At 44.7% G+C, this 21032-nt stretch overlaps 1 protein-coding gene across 5 annotated transcripts in view; it reads right to left on the reverse strand.

Moving 5' to 3' along the window:
* Positions 1-21032, reverse strand: part of FAM168A (family with sequence similarity 168 member A) — a 170518-nt gene that overhangs the window by 136627 nt on the left and 12859 nt on the right. For all 5 annotated transcript variants that reach the window (XM_081910140.1, XM_081910137.1, XM_081910141.1 and 2 more), the window contains exon 2: positions 1464-1561. The gene's annotated coding sequence lies outside the window, so the exon portion shown is untranslated. The remainder of the gene's footprint in view (positions 1-1463; positions 1562-21032) is intronic.

Raw genomic sequence — 21032 nt, forward strand, 5'->3', positions numbered from 1 at the left:
CAAGGAGTGTGGTGGAGTCTCATTCTTTGGAGGTCTTTAAGCAGAGGCTTGACAACCATATGTCAGGAGTGCTCTGATGGTGTTTCCTGCTTGGCAGGGGGTTGGACTCGATGGCCCTTGTGGTCTCTTCCAACTCTATGATTCTATGATCTGTGAGCTGCCGAGCAAAAGATCTACAGCAGGCCCGTCCCTAGGCAAGAGGTCTTCTCCAACCATAGAAAGGTGACGACGCTCAATTCAGTTCACAGATTCAAAATCTCAAATTCACAGAGAACGGTCTCCCGAGCTTCACAAAAGAACCAAGAAGTGAAATGTGTTTAGGTGCCAGGCAAAAACATTCCTCTTCTGCCAGGCCTTTGCATAATTAAAGAATCTGTGGCCTTTTAAACTGGGAGTGGGCTATTTTTTCATTTGTCACTATGTTATGTATTTTTGTGTTTTTATATCACCCTCATTTATCAAAATCCTGAAATAAACGGACAGAGTTTTTCTCCCTTTCTCTTAACAATAGGACTCGTGGACATCCAAGGAAGCTGCATGTTGAAATATTCAAGACAAGATAAAATAAAGTACTTATTTGAGCAGCACATAGTCCAAACTATGGAACTCAATCCCACTGGGGGCACTGCTGGCCACCAACATAAAGGTAAAGGACCCCTGACAGTTAAGTCCAGTCGCGAACGACTCTGGGGTTGCAGCGCTCATCTCACTTTACTGGCCGAGGGAGCCGGCGTTTGTCCACAGACAGTATTTCTGGGTCATGTGGCTAGCATGATTAAGCCGCTTCTGGCGAACCAGAGCAGCACACAGAAACGCCGTTTACCTTCCTGCCAGAGCGGTATCTACTTATCTACTTGCGCTGGTGTGCTTTCGAACTGCTAGGTTGGCAGGAGCAGGGACCGAGCAACGGGAGCTCACCCCACTGTGGGGATTCGAACCGCTGACCTTCCAATCGGCAAGCCCTAGGGTCAGTGGATTAACCCACAGCGCCACCAATTTAGATGGCTTTAAAAGAAGATTGTTACTGTTTTTCATTTCTACATCGCTTTATATTTTTAATAAAAAATCATGGAAGAGAGGGCTACTGATGGCTACTAGCCATGCTGGTTACGTTCTATTCTCACTTTTGGAGACAGAATGCATCTGAAAACCAGTTGCTGCGAGTCACAAGTGGCGAGAGAGCTGTCCTGTCCGACTTGCCTTGTAGGCACCTGGTTGAGCACCATGAAAAGAGGATGTTGAACTAGATGGGCCTTGGACATCAGTCCGGCTCTTCTTAGGTTCTTAAAATGTTTTAATCTTATTGCATACTATAATCTCAAAATCTCTGCAAAATGCCCAGTTAATACCAGAGTTTTACAAGGCCCTTCTCAGCAGATATACATTCTATTGTGTGCTTTAGGATCTGGAGAAAAACTGGTTGAAATTACGCACAAAGATGAAGTAAGGATAAAGTTTGGTACCTTTTATAGATGAAAGATATCCTTCAGCTGAAAATAGTTCCAAACGTATTTCGTCTATGACTGTGGGGCCAGGGAAGTCTTCACAGCATTCCACAGTGCTAAAACAGCAAACAACAAAGGAAGAGGTGAAAACACGCCCATAATTTGCTGCAAGACATGGCCCTGTGAAGAGCGATTGGTTAAATTTACCTAACAGTGTGGATAGCATCAAAAGCATGAAGCAGAGTCTTTCTTCAAAACCAGGCAGCGTCTGACATGAACCATCTTGAGCAGTTTGATGCCTTTTAGTTGTAGCCTTACCAGCTTATTTCCCCATGTAGCCAATGGATGAAACTTTCCTCATGACTGAATCTCCACACTGGGAAAAGCATCAGCTGCGGAATTTCTTATACAACTGTTAAAAGCAGGAGAACCTTGCCAGTATTTTTTTTTTTAAAAAAAACTTGTTTTCAAAAAGACTTTGACCAGTTGGTGACAGCCCAGTAGCAGCTTCCCAAATTCCCATATAAAAGCAGTATCATAGAAGATCCTGCAAAACAAAAAATGTCCGGGAGTTGGAGGGTGGAAATAATCTTTGGCGGAAAGTTCATTAGGCATCAAAGAAGTAGCCTGGTCAAGATCACTTGCTTTCAAACCCACGTTTATCTTCAGCCTCAAAATCAAGGCTACTAAAAAAGCACCTCACTATTCACCCAACCAAATTATGTCCAAAACTAACTCCAGTAAAATGAATATGATATGGAAAATAAAAGAGATATTCTCGGATAGGAGTGCAGTGGGGCAGATCTCAGCTATTAACAAAAATAAGCTTAACATGGGACAAAGATAAATCACAGCACCTGCACTAACAGACTCCAGGTAAAAAAAGGTAAAGGACCCCTAGACAGTTATGCCCAGTCAGGGGCGACTATGGGGTTGCAGCGCTCATCTCGCTTTCAGGCCAAGGGACCCAGCGTTTGTCCACCGACAGCTTTCCGGGTCATGTGGCCAGCAGGACTAAACTGCTTCTGGAGCAACGGGACACTGTGATGGAAACCAAAGTGCACTGTTACCTTCCCGCCGATGCAGTAACTATTTATCTACTTGCACTGGCGTGCTTTCAAACTGCTAGGTTGGCAGGATCTGGGACAGAGCAATGGGAGCTCACTCTGTCGTGGGGATTTGAACCATTGACCTTCCGATCAGCAAGCCCAAGAGGCTCAGTGTTTAGACCACAGCACTACCCGCATCCCAGACTCCAGGTACTGTGTTGTTGACAGTCCAAAGACTCCCCAAAATCCAAAATCGTGCACATGCACACAAACTGCCAAACAACATTTTCAAGGAGTAACATAAACACAGGCAGCAGCCTGGGCAAATACCATCATATCAACCCTCTGTGGTGTCTTGGCATATTTCCCTTCAGGCACCTTCATCCAAGTTGCATTCCTAATTTCAGAAAGCCATCTCTCATGTTATTCAACTTCATTTTATTAAGTTTGTTTCACAAACGCGCGCACACACATTTGCGGAGGCAACTAGGGACACAGGCTCACATCCAAGACTCTTGGAACAAACTGCCCAGTACTAAGCGACTCAGATGAAAGTTTATGTGAAAGATCATGAAGTAATGCATAACCTGTCACTCCTGCTCTGCTTCCTGTAGTTTAAGGTTACATATTTGAATATGTAGCCGGGTGCATTGCAGTGAAAGAGAGAACGCATGCAAAAGCACAGAGGTGGGCATGAATGAGGATACATGGACAGAGATCTAGTTGCCAAAGGAGATCAATCAGTTGGTGTTTGATCAAGCTACAAAAGGTCTGCTGAGGAACACTGAAAGAATGGGCTACAAATGACACCATCAAGAATGGATTAAGAAGTGAAGGAGGTTTCATTAGGAGAGCAGAGGTGGTAGCAGCAGCAGGAGAAAGGTAAAAGGTAAAGGACCCCTGACAGTTAAATCCAGTTAAAGGCGACTATGGGTTTGTGGCGCTCATCTCACTTTCAGGCTGAGGGAGCCAGTTTTGGCCACAGACAGCTTTCCGAGTCATGTGGCCAGCAGAACTAACCCACTTCTGGCACAACGGGACACTGTGATGGAAGCCAGAGCACATGGAAATGCTGTTTACCTTCCTGCCGCAGTGGTACCTATTTATCTACTTGCACTTGCATGCTTTCAGACTGCTAGGTTGACAGGAGCTGGAACAGAGTGACGGAAGCTCACCCCATCACAGGGATTCGAACTGCCGACCTTCTGATTGGCAAGCCCAAGAGGCTCAATGGTTTAGACCACAGCACCACCCGCTTCCCCCAGGAGAAAAGACTGTGAGGTGGTTCACAGGGAGAGAAGAGCAGCAATAGAATTTCCATGCCTTCTTTTTCTTAGCCTTATGAAGTCTTCAGCAGGTGACTCCAAGTTGATTTTGCAACTCTGGCCACCCAGGTTCTAGGTGATGCTCAGCAACTCCAGACATTTTCCAACATTACTCAGGGCCTGGAGGGGATTTCCATATAGCCTTGCAGTCTCAGACCAATGTTCATTTTGTCCAACATGCTATTCCTAGCAGCAGCCAGCCAAACGCCCCATCAAAGCTCACCAGAAAGGACACAAAGGTGGCTGCATTCAACATTAATCACATAAACACATAATCTGAAGGCACTCATAAAGACAAAACAAAAATAACCAGGCCAAAGAGAAGGAGAGCCTAGACTATCTCCAGGGAGCTGAGTGGCACTGCTCACCTAAGCCTCTAATCTCAGCCCCATCTTGCACACTACCACTATCCCTTGCACATCTCGATCCATCACCCAACTCTTGTGTCACCAGGGGAAGAGTCTCCTTTTCAAAGGAGGGATTTTCTTGTGCCACAATCAGACTTTGTTTCCTAGCTTACATAAGAACGTAAGAATAGCCTGTGGTGCCTGTCAGTAGCTATGCTTCATATGTTAATGGGTGGCAAAAAAATGCCTTTTTTTCAGAGCTTCCTTTTTTTTCCTTGTCGGAATGATGGTTCATCACTAACACAGCAGGAATGGAAACCTATGCATTTCTGAGAGCTAAGAATAAGATGAAGTGAAATGGGCAAGTGTCTCCCCATCCCATAACTCATGGCAGAGGCTGATGTTAAAATCTGTTAAACTAGCTGGCATGCATGCTTGCTCGTGCGCACACACACACATACACAACACACCCCTTCTCAATCTATTCTTCCCCCATGCCTGCTGGAAGGTTAGGGTTTCCTCTTCCAGTGGAGAGACAGCAATACCTGCAGCCTAGTGATTTTAGAAGACACAAAAGGAGAAAAGTACAGATATTATGTGGCCATCGGCCACAGTGTTTCACCCCTATCATCCAACCTTGTCTTCTGGGTTCTCTTGCTTTCAATAAATAAATGAAATCCCAACTCCTGCATGATACACCTTGTTGCCTTTCATAGCCAAGACTGTTTAAGGAAGAAACATCTCACATCCCTTCACACAAATTAGGACCCATCACTCAATTTACCGAATCGTCAGGTTGCTCCTTAACTATGTTTGTCATCACAACCAGGTTGTCAAAAAGCATTAAGAGGTATGGATTTTTCCATATTTTCAAATCAACGCAGGCTCACTGTACAAAATCCTGACTATACTCCTGAGTAAGCTCAACAGTTCTTAGTGAATCGGTCACAATGACTGCCAGTCTCTTACTGGGCACAAATCAAGCTTCTGCTTTTAGCAATCAAAGTCCTAAACAACTTGGGATTAGGATATCCAAGGGACTGCCTTGACCACTCTATGGGGAACTCATACCAGAAACCTCAGAGGTACATTTAGCCTGTGCAAGAAACCAGACTTTTAGTGTTGCAGCTGAGGCTGAAATCAGGCAGGTACCTAGAATGATGGTGTTTAGGTATCTACTGAATACATGTTTGTTTACAAAGGCATTCCCTGAGGTGTAACCCAGCCATTTGTGAAAGATCAGTTTTATAGCTGATAAAACTGTTTCACCGTTTTTAGAGTTTGTATGGACAGTTTTATTGTTTTAGAGCTTGTTGAATTGATTTTATTGTTTTACAGCTTTATTGTTTTTACTCTGCACACCATTTTGGAGGCTTTATACTGTGATGCATACATTGTTTATTATTATTATTAATAATAATAATAGTAGTAGTAGTAGTAGTAATAATAGTAAGTGCATGGGTCAGAAACCTTTTTCAGCAGGGAGCCAGTCCACCATCCCTCAGACCATGTGGGGGGCCAGACTATAATTTTTTTTGGGGGGGGGAATGAACGAATTCCTATGCCCCACAAATAACCCAGAGATGCATTTTAAATAAAAGCGCACATTCTACTCATGTAAAAACACCAGGCAGGCCCCACAAATAACCTAGAGATGCATTTTAAATATAAGGACACATTCTACTCATGTAAAAACACGCTGATTCCTGCACCATCCGTGGCCCGGACTGAGAAGGCCGCATCCAGCCCCCAAGGCCTTAGGTTGCTTACCCCTGAATAAGTGCAAGCCATTCTGGGTGTGTATTTTGTGTGGCATACATTCACTGGGAAATATGAACTGAATTTCAAATCCAAGTTTGATCCTCCCCTTTCTTTTTAAACAAGGAGAACTTAAGATTAAGGGGGCTCTTGTGTTTCAACACAACTGAACCTTTGAGCCCCACCTTCCACAGGGGCAGTAATAAACTTTGCTTGCTGGAAGGATATTTGGTTGTGTTTCTTCACCTGTGCTTTTGGGGGGGGGGGAGTTTTGCAATTTAATGAAATTCCTTTCTCGACTTGCAGGATGTGGACACGGTTATTGGCAAGAGTCTGAGGATGTGTACTTTTCCCACAGATGCTGTCTGGCTAGATTTATAGCCAGTAGAAGCAGGCTGGCACGTTGAGGAGGATGAAAAGGCACTTGTTAAGGGACTCCTTTTGGGGGTGGGGAAGAAGAGCACGCATGAGAACAAAAAATATATAATACCAGAGGGGAAGGACAGAGGTGACACACCCAGGGACATATTAACTAGGATAAAAGTCTATTTTATGGAAAGTGACCTCAGATGATTTGCATGTTAACACATGCGGCTCAGAATCCTGGAAATCACGCAAAGCTGCAGCGCTGGGGGAAAATGCAAGCATCAAATTGAGTGCAGAAACTTAGCAACTGGGAAGGAATCTAAGTGGTTGAGTTGCTGGCTGAGGCTGAAAAACTATCATACTCTTTAAGCCAAAATAATTCTCATCCTCCTAGTTCACAGCTTGAAAATATTCACCATAATATACTTGTTCTCCAAAAGTACAAAAGGTATTAAATAAAGGTATTTAGAAGAAAAGTGCTGTGCATTATCTTGTTCCTGTGCTGTGACCCAAATTCCCCAGCGTCATAACCTGCCTCAGGACCAGAAATGGAAATCATGGTTTCAAATAGATTGCCAGTTCTGACTTGGAGCCAACGGATGGTTTGTGGCAAGCACAGTTGCCAGATGTAGATGTAGTAGTTAGTGTTGGTGTAGGACTGAGGAGACCTGGGTGTAAATTAAGGTTGGCTACCAGATTTTTTCCAAAGAATCCGGGGACACTTTTTTTTAAAAGGAGAATAAAAAGTTATTTAAAAAGAAGTTATTTTAAAAGTTTTAAAGAAGTAATATCTTCTCTTCTGTGATCTCCTATGTTGTACAGCCTTCCTCTGGGCTCCGGCCTGCTCTCTTGGAGCGCTAGCTGCCATGGAGTAGGCTTTGGTCAGGCCTGAGCTCCGCCGCAAGTCCTTGCCCTCCTGGTGTTCTCCTACCTCTTCTCAGCAGCAAGGTTGGGGCTCCCCTCTTTTTCTCTCCTTCCTCTTTCTCTCTCTTTCTTCTCCTTCTCCTTTCCTCCTTCTCCCTGCGTTGGCTCCGGGATTTTCATGGCCCCGGAGCACCGCTGGGCAGTCAGCCTGGTGCTCTCTCTCCTGGTTCGATTTGGGTCACCGGGGTGTGTGTGTGTGTGTGTGTCAGTGGTTCCCCAAGTTGACACGCCGGGCGTCCCCGGTTCCCCCTTGGCAGTGGCGCCCGCCATTTTGCCTTGCCGGACGTCCCCATATGATGTGTCTTGTGCCATGGAACCAATCACGCAACATTCTTTCGCTACTAATAAATCTACAACACTTAAAATACTGTATAAATCCAGGGAAATTAAATGAAATCCAGGGATATTCCGGGGACAGATTTTATCCAGGGACAGATTTGTAAATCTGGTGTTTATTCCTGGGAAACGGGGATGTCTGGTAACCATGGTGTAAATCATAGAACCATTGAATTTCTCGTAATAAAACTGTTGGTACATTTGCAAAGCTAAGCGGTGCCCAATATGGTTTCAAATTGGATTGGGGGGCCCCTGCATGCTGAGATTCCTGCATTGCAGGGGGTTGGACTAAATGGTGCTTGATGTAGCTTCCAACTCTACAATTCTCTGAAGTCTACTGGGTGACCTTGGGCCACTATCTGTAATGGGAATTGGGGTTGCTTGTGCGTAAATTCCAAACTGCTCCGAGCTGGCTACGTAGCTGGACCTTTTCCCGGTTTGACAGCCCTAAAAACGCGACTGTCTCAATCACTGGCAGAATCCGTCAGTGGGCGTTTCCTAAACTTCCTCCAACATAAGAATTCCTTAACAGATAATCTCCTCCTCGCTTCTCTGCGCGGAAGCCTTCTGCGCAGAGTGGGTGTGCCAAGGGGTGGTCCTGCACTCTCCTCACTGACCTCACTAGAAGAGTCTCGGAGCCTCCCCTCCAAAGTACTCTCAGCCTCTCCTTTCTTCCTGGTGTCACCTTGGTTTCCTTCCCCAGCGGAAGCTCTCTCTCTCTCCTTGCTGGTTCCCTCTCCGGCATCATTAGGGAGCCTTGCCTCTCCACTAGGCTCCGATGTCAGTTCCCTGACACTATCTCTCAACCTAACCTCCCTCACATGGTTTCCTATAGGCATCTAACAGGCCACTATGAGAACAGAATGCTGGACCAAATGGGCAGGGGTCTGATCCAAAAGGCTCTTCCTATGTCCTTAAAAAGTAGATATGTCCAAAAAAATTGCCAAAGCTCTGGCTCAGATTTGAGCTCTGGGGCCCATTAAAAACCTACCTCAAAGGAGAGGAGAGCTTCACAAGCTCCCAAGTTCTTCTCCAACTATAGAAGAATTCCAAGCTTATCCACCACATGTAACCAGAGAGGGAAATAAGAACATCTGAACGCCTTCTTTCTCCTATTCACTCAGTAAGTATAATTTAAAGGGATGAGAGGAGGGGGTTTAAGGGGAGCAGGAATGGGAGGGAGAGAGGGGCAATTTCCAGAGTAAAACTGGCTCAGAAAAACAAGCCTTTTCTGACTTTTGAGGAAAGAGCACCACTTGTTTCCAAGCCATTCCAATTTGCCCATCTCAATGAAAAAAATCGCTAACTTTCATGTGGTCACTACCCCATACTCCCGGAAATAATGAGCCCCTGAGATGTGGGCTGCAAGACAATGCACACTATGGCTGAATGAATGTTGTACCAAATTATTTGCTCTTCGGCAGCTCTTATTTTCCATCTGCAGCAGGAGACGTTGGTGGCGGCAAAAAATCTCCACGAAAACTCACCCTAGTGAGTTTTAGGTGAAAGCTAAGGCCATTCTGTTCATCAGAACACAGCACTTCAAAAGAGCATATATTATGTGTTCATGAAAAGATACACTGACTGCAGTTTTACACAAAGTGGTCACATTCCGGTGACAAAGAAAGAAATGCAGTCAAAGCAGAAATACGTTCTCTCTCACAATCATGCTTTTCTTCTAGCACTTGCTGTTCTTTTAATAATGGCATTAGACATGTACAGAGACAGCTTCATTTTCCGTATTATATTATGTGTTTGTTTAGGGCAGGGACTCAACTCCCATACTCAAACTACAGCATAAGATCCACTCTGAATTTTACGCAACCCACACACAGCCTCATCTTTTTAACACTAAACATGGTTTAGCATTGCATGTAAATGCAACCCGTGAGATAGTACCAACGGACAGCTTCAGAAATTACAACTGTATATTAATCTCATCTCCCAAGTGAGAACATCCAGGACCTTAGAAAACCATTGTTGTGTTGAACACACAATTAAAGCAAAAGAGGGGAGGGCAGTCCAATGTTTAAATAAAACATGTGTTTTACTTAAGATGGAACAGTTGTACAACACAACCATAAAACCTTCCTTGTCTTTTAATATTCTGAACTATTAACAGAGCTGTAGGTGTTTTCTCGGCTCATCACAACGAATTTCCAACCATGCTACCATTTCCACTGCTTAAGTTTATGATGTAGAAAGAAAAGTTTGTCATCCATAAAAGATGCCAATCCTTTAAGCCGCCCCTCTTAATCAGAAGCTCATTTTGGAACTCAAATGTTTTCTGCACACAAATCTCCTCAGGCTCTTTCTCTCAACTGATTATTTGATGGTTTTAGGCATCATTATCCCTTATGCATTCTCAGCAATATTTAAAAGTGTGCCATGCCATTATTAGAAATTACTTTGACAATGGAAAAAAATCAAAATTTTTCTGTAATTATTAATTCATCCTCCACCTGCAAGTACAAAAACCCAGCTCCAACAAGGCACTAAATGTATTTTCAATATGTTATTGATAAAACACAGAACAGAAAGATCTTATCCCTTTAGGGGCCTCTGTTTGTACCTAGAATGCAGTCCAAACAAACCATCCTTCTGTATAAATTTCCCTCTAGCACTGTCATGAGTACAACAGAAAACCATGTTTGTAAACTTGTTTACTAGCTCTGCCACTTTCTGCAGCAACGTGAAATTTATTTATTTAATTTAATAAATTTGCATCCAGCCTTTCGGGGAAACTTCCTTGCAAGCTGACTTAAAACAATATATTACAACAACACATTTGCAACATCATAAGGAAACATAGTTAAAAATAAAACCACACAATCACAATAAAATTAAACAGCAGCAGCTAAGCAAGTGGTCATCAAGGGATCTAGTCCAGGACTCTCAGCTAGATGTATGGCATACTCTCAGCTAGATGTATGGCATACAAGTTACTGCAGTTAAGCACTCAGATGATGCCCATTAGGAACTGTATACAGGTAAGGAGGAATCTTTGATGTGGGCTATAAGAATGACACAACCTTTATGGCAGAAAGTGAGGAAGAATTAAAGAACCTTTTAATGAGAGTGAAAGAGGAGAGCGCAAAATATGGTCTGAAGCTCAACATAAAAAAAAAACTAAGATCATGGCCACTGGTCCCATCACATCCTGGCAAATTGAAGGCGAAGAAATGGAGGCAGTGAGAGATTTAATTTCTTGGGCTCTATGGTCACTGCAGATGGTGACAGCAGTCACGAAATTAAAGACGCCTGCTTCTTGGGACCAACTAAGTTAGTTCTTGGTATGAGCTTTCGTGTGCATGCACACTTCTTCAGATACGAGCACTATCAGGTATGAGCACACGAAAGCTCATACCAAGAACTAACTTAGTTGGTCTTTAAGGTGCTACTGGAAGGAATTTTTTTTGTTTTGACTATGGCAGACCAACACGGCTACCTATCTGTAACTGCTTCTTGGGAGAAAAGCAATGACAAACCTAGACAGCATCTTAAAAAGCAGAGACATCACCTTGCCAACAAAGGTCCGTATGGTTAGGGCAGATTTGAGGGTAAACCATACATAGCACAGGTCTGTCCTTGTGGCTCGTTGGAAGTTGAAACTGCTTCACATGTACTATTACGTTGTCGTCTTTATGAGGAAATACGTTTGACTTTTATCACACCTGTTTTGCAAAAGTCCAGGAAAGAATCGGAATACCATAGTTTAAAACTACTGCTAGAGGACAAGAATCCCAAGACTACATTAAATGTAGCTAAATTCTGTGCGTCTGCAATCAAACGCAGGAAGCAAGTGGTATCCCATAATGTTCAAACCCCTAAATGTTAATTACAGGGGACACGCTAACAATTAATTTTAATTTTTATATTTAAAGACTTGTTATATTCATATTGTCCCTTGTATTTCTGATATTTTTTATTATTATTATTTTATGATCTGTGATATTGTGTGTGTTGATGCTGGTCTGTGACCGTATTAATAAATAAATTCATTCATTCATTCCGTATGGTTAAAGCTCTGGTTTTCCCAGTAGTGATGTATGGAAGGGAGAGCTGGGCCATAAAGAAGGCTGATCGCCAAACAATTGATGCTTTTGAATTATGGTGCTGGAGGAGACCCCTGAGAGTCCCATGGACTGCAAGAAGATCAAACCTCTCCATTCTGAAGGAAATCAGCCCTGAGGGCTCACTGGAAGGACAGATCCTGAAGCTGAGGCTCTAATACTTTGGCCACCTCATGAGAAGAGAAGACTCCCTGGAAAAGACCCTGATGTTGGGAAAGATGGAGGGCACAAGGAGAAGGGGACGACAGAGGACGAGGTGGTTGGACAGTGTTCTCGAAGCTACCAGCATGAGTTTGACCAAACTGCGGGAGGCAGTGGAAGACAGGAGTGCCTGGCGTGCTCTGGTCCATGGGGTCACGAAGAGTCGGACACGACTAAACAACAACAACATAAGAATCAAGTCTCTGGTTCTCCCCATCCCTAGTCCTTCCTTCCCCTCCCCTTTAGTGCCCAGCCACACACTTTCCCATCCCATCCCAGGAGGGTTTCGTCCAAGTGAATAAAGTGGCAATTAACTTCTGTGTTGTACACAATTTGCAATTCTGCTCTGTCTATAAAAGGACTAGTAAAAATGGTGCAGGCTAATAACTTGTCCAGGCTTATTCACAGAGCTGCCAAGGCAGATGTTAAACCAGGTTATCAGAGCAGCACTGGCAAGTTCAACAGGCTAAAGTGCCAGGTTGCAGCCTCTAAGTGGCAGAGTCTAAGGTCGGTGCAACAGTGCAGAGGGGGAAAGACAGGGTCATTTTGCTAGAAGTCACAAGCATAAAGCAGGGAAGGCACACAGGGTGGGGAAGTAAAGGGGGAAGGGGAAAAACATAATGCAGAGTTGGAAATAGGAGACACCAGGTTGGGAACTCGAGGCAGACAAAATCACTTGGGAACAAAAGAGCAGAGGATCTTCCTGTTGAACAAGCAACAACCAACCATTACGCTTCTGGTATTTAGTACGGTAACACCAAACTGGAACTGAAGCAGATAGAAAAAGTTTGAAAGTTTGAAAGCTCTTTGTCTTCTGCCCAAAACAGTATGCTTCAGGTTACAGACTCTGCTAACCCAGAAATAGTACCTCGGGTTAATAATAATAATAATAATAATAATAATAAATTTAAGAACTTTGCTTCAGGATGAGAACAGAAATCGTGCTCCGGCGGTGCAGCGGCAGCAGGAGGCCTCATTAGCCAAAGTGGTGCTTCAGGTTAAGAACAGTTTCAGGTTAAGAACGGACCTCCAGAACAAATTAAGTACTTAACCCAAGGTTCCACTGTACCTAAATTCAAGGCCTGCCCACCTTGACATTACCTGTCCATGTCCCACTAAGTACTGTATATTGATTTCTTTTCAAAGTTTGACAAAAGCCCCATAAAGCAACAACATGTGTTATCCACGCAGAGGTTTATCACCTGAAAGCTGTTCTGCCTCCTGAGAAAATTACTTCTAGGACTGTCTATGGTCTGCTGTCATTGTAGCAATGCTGCGATTTTTGCATGCAGGATTTTATGTCAACACTAATGCTCATTTATATTCACATCCACTAGTCAGTCCAATGTTGATGTCTTCAACAGAGCTCCTTAGAGGAATAATAAGACTTTGCATGGCACAAATCAATCACTGCAGTGGAGAGATTATCTCTTGTAAATATCTCTCCTTGGTAGTAAAAGAAAAAGAGAATCAGAATCACTGATTTGTTTAACTTAAAAGTATATTTCCCAGCAGTTAAAGCAAACTAGGTTTAAGCTGAAAAATTCCCTATCATCCTCTCTTTTTGAAACTCTAACTGTTTTGATCAGTGAAACAGATGCTCTGACATGGCATATTAATATTTCCATAATATACTTGTTAACATTTTTATATCTGCGGATAATTGTAACACCTCGTGCCATTTCCTTTCCTTCTTATGTAACTGCAACATCTGCAAACTCTAATGCTCATCACCTCATCATTAGTGGGGTGATCTATACCCTAGATCTATGAAGCTTTACAGAATTTAGCCCTTTTTAAGGTGAACTGGAGAACAAGAACACAGAAATACTCAGTGGAACGGTTAGCTCCAGTCCAGCCAATACTAAAAGATAGAGTACTTTAGAAAAGCCTTGAACTTTACAACTTATCCGGTGCGTGACCATGAGTTCCACAAAGGCATATACAATGGAATTTCACATAGGCTACTAACATGCTTGCTACGAGCTTGTGGGATTTCAAGACTTCTTTACATTGTTCAAAGTTTCACATCCATATGACAATTTGGTACAGTAAGTCAGTATTAGCTTTATATCGCAGGCCAGGGGTGGGGGGGTTGAAATGGAGAAAAACAGTAGCTTGGCTAAAGCTTCTGCCTTGTTTCAAACAATGGTTGGTTTAACAAGGCAGCTTCATTACTCATTTCTGGGAGGGGGCACAATGTGTGAGGCCAAGACTACGCTCAGGCTCATCCAAATAGAACTAAACAGAGCCAGAGAACCTTTTTTCAGCTCAAGGGCCGAATTCCACTGTGGGCAGCTTTCTGGGGGCCACATACCAATGGTAGGTGGAGCAAGAGGATAAAGTGGGTGCAGCAACGAATGTGGCTGCTGTCTTTGTACAGTGGGCTACATTTCAGCCATGCAAAAATGTTTTTTCTACACATATGCACTCACCCACACAAAACCTCTCCATATAGGCAAGTAAGAGGCATTAACACAGCTCAAGAACACTTTGCAGCCCTGAGGAAGGCAGAGGGCAGGGCTAGTAAGGAGTGTGGCCTAAGGAGTGGGCGTGGCCTTGGACATAGGCATGGTCTAGGTAGAGCCTCAAGGCCTGGAGAGTGACATTTAGCCTGTGGCCTTGAGGTTTCCCAACCCCTGCAGTAAACCATGGTTTGGTGTAACATATGTTGCACATATTCTAGAGAGTCTAACATTCTCAAACATACCAGAGAGAAGTCTAACCTTAGCACGCTGTGTGCTAAAATTCTGATAAAGTCAGTTCTGCTAACCATGAGTAGGCAAACTAGGAGCCGGAGCCAACCCAATCGCCTTCTAAATCCGGCCTACAGACGGTCCGGGAATCAGTGTGTTTTTACACGAGTAGAATGTGTCCTTTTATTTAAAATTAATCTCTGGGTTATTTGTGGGGCATAGGAATTCATTTTTTGGTTTGTGTTTTCAAAATATAGCCCGGCCCCCCACAAGGTCTGAGGGACAGTGGACCGGCCCCCCTCCTGAAAAAGTTTGCTGACCCCAGTGCTAAGCAGTACAACGACTGGACAATCACACTTTAAATTCAACTACACATTGTTAGACAGTGAAAGACCCAAGAAGCCAACTGTTATCAGGAGAAGCACTTCAGCAAACAGAATAACAGATCTTACTCGCAGAAGACCACAGCTGTTAGGTGCTAAAATACTAGGCTTGAGCAATACACACCAGTTATTGTATACCCTGTAAAGGATTTGGATTCTTAGATACAGAACTGCCTTATACCTTCAGTCCTTCTAAGCCAATATTGTTTCCCTTAACTGACAGCAGTCCTCCAGTGTCTCATTCTTCCCAGTCCTGGTACCCAAGAGATGCCCAGTGCTGAATTAGGGACTTTTTCCATGCAGAGCAGATGTTCTACACTAAGCTATGGCTCCTCCCCTAATTAAGAGCATTACTTGTTGCATCAAGCTCCTGTGGCACCCAATTAAGTAATGACACCAAAGAGGCACTCCTAATTAATAAGGAAGTCCTCCACAAGCCTATACACATGTGAATATCTCAACCAGAGCCCAAGACAGCTGACTAGATAATTTATTCCTCTTTAAAAACACTCAAGGTGGCACACAATTAACTCCAGAGGAGGAGTACTCTGTGAAGGCAATTCTTTTGAGAGGCTTATATTTCTCTCAGCAATGTTCAGCCGTTAAATAGGCTACACGAGGAATTCAAGGCAAAATAATGGCTATGACCAATAAAGAAATAAGCCACATCATTGAAATATAGACAATATAATCTCCAGTGGGATAGCTGTCCTAGTCTATTGAAGCCAGAATAGAGTCTTGTGGCATGTTAAAGTCAGACAAATTTTATTATGGTGCAGACTTTTATGGATTAGATGCCTGAGTATTGTGGTCCATGGATACATGTAGTAGATTAGGAAGGAACAGGTAAGCTACTTGCCTAGAAAGAATTATTGCTTGGCCCTGGAAATTCTAAGGAATTGAGAGCCCCCAAAGATAATCTAATTTTATGTATTTATATAAATCTCCAGCATCCCCTTCTTCCTTATGCTTCAGTGGGTAAAACAATGATATAGGCACACTTAAATAATCTTAATGAACATACAACCAACCACTACAAGCAGGGCTGTCTTAAGCATATGCGGCGCTGGGGTGCAAAGATCCGTCCGGCACACACCCACCCCAGGTTGCCCAGTCCCAGGCGCGCAGGAGGGCGGAGCCGGCCGGTCACCTCAGCATCTCGCTGGCTCGCCCAAACTCACGACACAGAGCAGCCCGCAGCAGAAGAGCCCGCCACAGCACTCCAACCGACGGGCAGGCTCTGCCCCAGACTCAACTCTTAGGCACCACACTCTCGGCTTGGCACCCCTGAGAGCCCAGCGCCCCGCACCCCTAGTGCCTATGGTTAAGACGGCCCTGACTACAAAGAAGTTTGCAAGGGGAACCTGCAATAATATGTTGACTGGTAGTTTGCTCCAGACGGTTATGGCCAGACTGCTAAGCACTTTTCCAGGATACTGTACTGGAAACTGGCTAACATGTGGCCCTCCAAATGGACTTGGATCAGTTCCAGCTAGCATGGGCAGTGACCAAAGATGACGCAGTCCAATATCTGGAGGGCTGCGGGTTAGATTTATCTACCGTATTTTTCATCCAATAGGACGCTCCGTCCCATAGGACGCACCTAGTTCTTTTGGGGGGAAATAAAGGGGGGGAAATTCCTTTATCCCCCCCAAAAAAGCAGGTCGGGGAAACCTAACCAGGTCGAGGAACAGCAGGATGGCGGCGCTGCGCCTCCCTGCTGTCCCCCAAGCTTGTGGGGCTGGCCGATGTCTGCCCGGCGCGAGGGGCGCTCTGCTTCAGGGCACCCCGCCTGCCGGGTAGCAGGCTGCTATCCGCAGCATGGGGAGCCCTGCGGGGAACTCATGCAGGGCTCCCCACGCTGCGGATGTCTGCCCGGCGCAAGGGGCGCTTTGCTTTCAGGGCGCCCGACGCTCCGGGAAGCAGGCTGCTATCCGCAGGGATCTCCCTCAGGGTTGTCTAGGCTGCGGATGTGTTACCGAAGCGCCGGGCGCTCTGCTTTCAGGGCACCCGACGCTCCGGGAAGCAGGCTGCTATCCGCAGCCTAGACATCCCTGCGGGATCTCCCACAGGGCTGCCTAGGCTGCAGATGTCTTCCTGAAGCCTGGAGAGCGAGAGGGGTCGGTGCGCACCGACCCCTCTCGCTCTCCACGCTTCAGCAAAAGCCTGCATTTGCCCCATAGGACGCACCCAGATTTCCCATTCATTTTTGGAGGGGGGAAAAGTGCGTCCTATAGGGCGAAAAATACGGTATATGTTTTTTGGTTCCATTCTAATGCCTCCATTCTATCCCGGTTCCTGCCTCTCCCCACTGACAGTTTCTTCCCTCCCAGACACACAAAACCCCACACCATTTGAGTTATTGTGGGGCTGTTTTATGAGGCAGTTCACCCTCCTTGGGGTTCCCCCCACCCTGCCTGCAGATTTCTTTGAATTCTGCAAACCCTGGCACCACTTCCGAGACCATTTTCTTATTTGTGTGCGATGCCATTTTTCCTACAATAAAAGAAAGCACAGGAAAAATCGAATTGTTACTGGCATATACGGAGGAGTAAGATGCATACACATCCTTCGAAGCAAGCCTACATCATCCTGTTCTTCCACTGTGTAAACACCTCAGGCAAGGCAATGCTTCTGAAAGACCCAAAACGTGAAAAAGTTCAACTCAGTCAAAATGAATAGGGACAAGTGGCACGCAAACACTAGGCGCCTAACCTGGGAGGCAAATCCCTAGCACTCCTTTATACAAACATTTCCTAACTTCTTGCTCACCCTATTCTGAAAAAACAAAAACAGGCAACACTTGTGTATCATTAAAATACACTAAACAGCTTGCACACACACATTTATACATGCATATTTACACACAGCCTACTAAATACAACCAAAGAGTCTTAGTCAAAACAAAAAAATTCCTTCCAGTAGCACCTTAAAGACCAACTAAGTTAGTTCTTGGTATGAGCTTTCGTGTGCATGCACACTTCTTCAGATACTCTTCACAGAGATCGGACAGCATCCAACATCTTCCTCAGAGACGGCAAGGAACATGATCCTTTCAAAGCATGCAGTACTTTGAGAAATGGAAGAGACTTGCAGGAGAAAGTATCTCGGGGACATAATTCTTGAAACACTCAGGACTTAAGCTGCCTCGACTGCTGTCAGATGTTTGCGAGCTAGATAATGGACTACATAAGGCACACCCTGAACAGCTGCAGCCCAACACATCATGCAGAGCACAGGAGATAAACATTTATTTAATCCACCCTATAAACATGAAAGGAAGTAACTTCTCTGTAAATCCTCTCCAGAAAACCTTTTATGAGCACCTCCCCATTATCACCTTCCAGGGGAAATTCACAATGGTGAGGTGTCAAGACCAGGACCAGGACCGGCATTCAGTCATGGAGGGCACTTGCTGAGGACCCCTCACTGGCCCAACCTGCCACCCATTCACTCACCACTGGGCCAGACTCCCATCCGCAGCAGCTGCTCACCTCTGTCCTCCCTGCTTTATCTGAGCAGTAGCACTGGCAGTTTCTTCACCAACACCTCCCTTGCCTGGGCTCTGCAAAAGGGCCAAGATCAAGCATCCCCAAACTCGGCCCTCCAGCTATTTTGGGACTACATCTCCCATCATCCCTAGCTAACAGGACCAGTGGTCAGGGATGATGGGAATTGTAGTCCCAAAACAGCTGGAGGGCCGAGTTTGGGGGTGCCTGGCCAAGGTGATCCTTCCCAGAGGCTGGCATTACAGGTAAAGTGGCCAGGCATCACCTGTGCTGCTGCAGTGGTTTGCCACAACAGCTGGAAAGGCTCTTAAAATATGGACATTTTTAGAGCTTTTTCAGATACATATAGGTTTTTAAAGTCTTTCTAGCAAACTGTGATAGTGGCACAGGTATTCTTCTGGCCACCTCTTGGCCCTTTCCCAGAGCCCCGACAGTGGATTAAAGGGTAGGTCTATCCTAACGGATCTATCAAGCATAATTTGGCACCAGCAGGAGGACACTTCAATTATGCAAAGTTGCTGCAGCAAAATAGGTCACGTGGCCTTTGCTGCTGGCAACTATTTCTTCGTGACTTCCCAAGAGCAACAGTAACACGCATTTCTAAATTGCAACTCAACCTTTTAATCACAGGGCTATCATGAATTCTTACTCAGGGAGACTAGGCAGTTACCTAGTAACCACCTGGCAGCCCATAGCAAAGGAGAATGGACTGTGTGTTGGGCTAATTACCAAACCATATGGGAAACACTAGACTAGATCTGCAGAGGATAAAAAGAGTAGATTAGCTAGCGTATTATAGAAATTAACCACAACAGGAGACTTTTGAGCCAAAATACGCGAACTATTTCCATGAGAATAAAATCACAGGCATTTATGAGTCCTGTGGATCATACTATCATTAAAAACAAACAACCCATTTAAGCAACTATTTGTAAGATAAAAGAGCATTATTGTATTTATTGTTCCATCCACTGCAGCAGAGGGCTTGAGACTGAATGATCGTTTACCAGAAGGAGCAATTTCTAGGAAATTGCAGTTCAAACCTCCATCTTATTACTCCCTTTGTGATGTGCAGATATATAGTCCATGGTAAAGAAGAAGAAAAATTGCACAGCAACGTACATAAACTAGCCTCTTATGACACGGCATCTGCAACGGTTAGGGCTTATTTTACTGTATCAACGCCTGTGTTTTCATAAGATAGAATTTCTAAGTCTGGAAAAAAGAGCCGACTTGTAACCCAGCTGCAACACTGTCTGAGCAGGGAGATCTTGGCTTCAGTTGTTTATGCTCAAATGTGTTATATGTACAGCTGCATTTGAAGAGAGTTCATAAATTATAGCGTAGAACATGGTGGCTAGACTGTTAACTGGGACAGGAAGGCATGAACATTTAGCACTGGTTCTGGCCCAACTGCACTAGCTGACAATCTGTTCTCTGGGCCCTATTCAGAGCGCTGGTTTGACCTATGGCTTGGAACCTGCCCAGACCCCAAGATCATCATTCGAGGCCCCTCTCTGCACATCACCTCCAAAGGGAGGCCTGGGAGACAGCAGCAAGATTAGGGTCCTTTTCTGTAATAGCTCTCCATCTTGTTGGAAGCTGGCCAGAATGGCTGGGGCAACCCCATCAGATGGGCGGCATATAAATAATAAATTATCACCATCATCATCATCATCATCTATGCTCTCTCCAGGAAGGCCTGCCTGGCACCACTGTCATCATTCCAGTGCCAGGCAAAACTTTTTTATGACTATTTGCCAAGGGTTTGCAAGGCACCAACAACTGAATGTTTTTATTTTACACTTTATTCTATGAATCAAAGTCACTCCTCCTAGTTAAATACAGAGCGAACATTTGCCGTATTTTTTGCTCTATAAGACGCACCCGACCATAAGACGCATCTAGTTTTAGAGGAGGAGAACAGGGAAAAAAAATATTCTCTCCCTCTCTGTGCAGCCCCTCTCCAGCGAAGCGAAGTCAGAACAGCAAGAGGGATTGCTGCACAGTGAAAGCAGTGATCCCTCTTGCTGTTCTGGCTTCTGGGATAGCCATACCAAGCCTCTTCAGGGCAGGGGGAGCGTTCCTCCCATTGCCCTGAAGAGGCTTTGCCTGGCTATTCCTAAAGCCAGGGGAGCAAGAGGGATCGGTGTGCACCAATCCCTCTCACTCTTCTGGCTTCAGGGATCGCCGCGCAGCCTGCATTCGCTCCATAAGACACATACACATTTCCCCTTACTTTTTAGGAGGGGAAAAGTGTGTCTTATAGAGTGAAAAATACGGTAAATGGTGATGCACAATCACTCTGGGAAGAGAATGGGAGCTCAAACTCTTGGGTTTGGTACAGCAGTTTCAGCTGTCCTGTCCCCATCTGTTTGTCAGGTAGCTCAAAGTCGGCTCATAGCAGAACTGTGTTTTTGCAAATGGCAGCCTGCTGCATTTGGGGCTGATCAGAGACACTGAAATGCCAAGGCATTTTCAATGGAAATACTTCTGTTTCATTATCAGTTCCACATTATAATATGCTAAGACTACATTTGGTAGTCTTCTGGGTTGTGATACAAGACATCAGCATAATTTGCCTTCGAAGATATCTGGGAGGGCATTATCAACTTTGATA

Source organism: Podarcis melisellensis (genome assembly GCF_964234715.1).
Source record: "Podarcis melisellensis genome assembly, chromosome: 4".
NCBI lineage: Eukaryota > Metazoa > Chordata > Lepidosauria > Squamata > Lacertidae > Podarcis > Podarcis melisellensis.